This window comes from Mustela lutreola, chromosome 2, assembly GCF_030435805.1.
Source record: "Mustela lutreola isolate mMusLut2 chromosome 2, mMusLut2.pri, whole genome shotgun sequence".
Lineage (NCBI taxonomy): Eukaryota > Metazoa > Chordata > Mammalia > Carnivora > Mustelidae > Mustela > Mustela lutreola.
In genome coordinates this window covers 15848368-15850919 of record NC_081291.1, presented here as the reverse complement: position 1 = coordinate 15850919, position 2552 = coordinate 15848368, and the positions used below count along the sequence as shown (strand labels likewise).

The following is a 2552-nucleotide window of genomic DNA, read 5'->3' as shown; positions in this document are numbered from 1 at the left end:
ACACACACACACACACACACACACACGAGCACATACATCCACACGCGTGTACACACACCAGTAAAAGGGAACGTGAGGGATCTGGGCCGAGCATCAACCTTGTCCTGTAAACCTTATTCCATAAGGGATTCAAGATGGCTTAAAAAATTAGGTACAATAAAGGGGCGGGGCCTAGGAAGTCGGAGGGCGCGAGCCGTGCCCCCCGCCCCCCCCCCCGCGCGCATCTCGGCCGTTGCTGCTTCTGCGCGTGCGTGCGAGCGGCGGCGGCGGCGGCGGGTCCCGGCAGGAGCCGCTGCGGTGGTTTCCCACACAGAGGAGCTCTCTCATGGAGTGACTTCCTGGGTCTTCAGGCAGCCATGGAGGATAAACCGTCTGTCTGGGGCTCTTTGAAACAGCGGACCAGGCCTTTGTTAATCAACCTGAGCAAGAGGAGGGTGAAAAAGAACCCGAACAAGCCCCTAGACCTACGGGAAAGGCGTTCCCTGGACCGCCACCTCAGCCTCTCTGTCTGACCTCTTGGAGGCTGAGGCCTTGGCCCCAGAGGGCAGGCCTTAACTCTGGGCCCCAGTCATCGTACACCTCGGTGCCCAGCAGCCTGTCAACGGCGGGGATCTTGCCCAAGAGCAGCAGTAGCTCCTTGAAACAGTCTGAGGAGGAATTGGACTGGAGCCAGGAAGAAGCCGGCTACCTCCGTGTGGTGGAAACGGACGCCGAGGAGGCCTATGCCTCTCCGGCCGAGGACAGGAGGCCTTCTAGCAATGGCATCCTGGATCTGCTGCAGAAGACGCCGGCTGGAGACGAGGCCCTGGAAGAGCCAGAGAAGCTATGTGAAAGTGGCGATCTGAATGCTTCTCTGACATCCCAACAATTTGAAGAACAATCTATGTTTGGGGAAGCCAGTGATGGCTTGAGTAACCTGCCCAGTCCTTTTGCCTATCTCCTCACCATCCACCTGAAGGAAGGCCGGAACCTGGTCATCCCGGACAGCTGTGGGCAAAGTGAGAGGGCAACTGTGTCCTAGAAGCTGGCTGGCCTCCCCATCCCCCAATGCAACTGCTGTGCTCTGGTTGTCAGGCAACTGTTTACCTTAGAGGTAGAGCGCCCCCCAAGGTTCTGAGCCTTCAGTTGAGACCCAGAGAACACTGGCCTTTGGAGGCAGAGCTGGGGAGCTCTCCACAGCCCTGGATGGCCTCCTGCCTGCCATAGATCCATTTCCACTTGGTCCTAGACCAACTGTGCGGTCCTCCGCTGGTGATTTCTGAACGCTGGAGACACGTTTCAGGTCTCCGTGGGTTTCCCTGGGAGATCCTGGTATAAACTGTGATACTGGTTTTGCCAGCGAAGAAACAACACATTTTCAGAAGGGTGAAGGTGTCAGGCGAAAGGTGTTTTGTCCACGCTGAAGTCTGTGGGAAAGGCAGTGAGAATATGGAACTGCTGACACAAGCTGATGATGCCTGAGGTCTGCCCGGGGTGGAGGCCAGTCTTCCCACCTTAAAATCCTCGTGCTTATCAGCAATAAATACAAACCACTGTAGGCTGTCTCTTCAGAATACTGTTGACTTTCGGAAAAAGTTACTGAAGGGCCAGCCTCCTAAATCGTCTCAAGAGACTGGTGACAGACCCATCTTCAAAGCCTCAGAGAAGAATGGAGAAGACCTTTGGGAGAAAACCCTGGGTGATCTGAATGAAAACCCTCCTGATCTCCAGAGTCCAGAACGGCTCGCCCAAGAAACCGCGAGATGGAAGCAGAGAAATGGAGCAGGAGAAAGAAAGGCTTGAACAGTCAAACGCAGGATTCCAACAGGCCCTGAACGAGAAAGTCAGCCAGTTAGTACCGGAGGGTGAAAACCTGCTGAAGACCTTCCCCGGGCCCACTCACCTTGGAGATCATTTGGGTCATGTCAACTGTGAGGTCGCGGAAAAGAGGGAAACAGAAAATGATGATGGCCCCATCCACAGGTCAGAGGGTGATCTGAAGGGTGTCACTGATGATGCTGATTCCAACGTGTCCCTTCAAAGTGCTGAAGCGAAAAAGCAGGAACTAGCCAGACAATTGCAGGAAGGAAAGCAAATGAATGAGGAGCTTATGGGACAAATAACAGATCTTCAAGCCAAGGAGGCCTCTTTGCAGCGTGAAAATTCACAGCTTGAAGAGAAGATTCAGCAGCTGAAACAGAAGCTTCAAACTCTGCCTAAATTATATCAAGAATGCATCAGCCCCGTTGAGAGAAAATGGTCTGAGGCAGAAGAGCAGTGCGCAGACATTAAGTGGAATCTTTCCTGCACATGTAGAAACATCAAGGCCATGTCTCAGACAAGGAGATCGCTGAAGACACCAGGAGACAATTGGAGGAAAATGCCATGCACTATCAAAAGGGGATCCTCTTCCATGCAAAGAGAGCTCAGGAAAGCTGGATGGCAGCTGTGCTGACCGAGAGAAGCCTCAAGGAGCTAAAGAAAGAAAGTGATTACAACAGGCAAATGTTGGCCAAAGCGGAGTCCAACTTCCAGCTTTTCCCAAGTGGCCCTTTTACTCCTGCTCCTCCACC

At 53.5% G+C, this 2552-nt stretch overlaps 1 pseudogene; it reads left to right on the top strand.

Moving 5' to 3' along the window:
• The first annotated feature begins 255 nt into the window (after nucleotides 1-255).
• LOC131823831 (multiple C2 and transmembrane domain-containing protein 2-like) lies at nucleotides 256-2313 on the top strand (annotated as a pseudogene).
• Nucleotides 2314-2552: the final 239 nt, after the last annotated feature.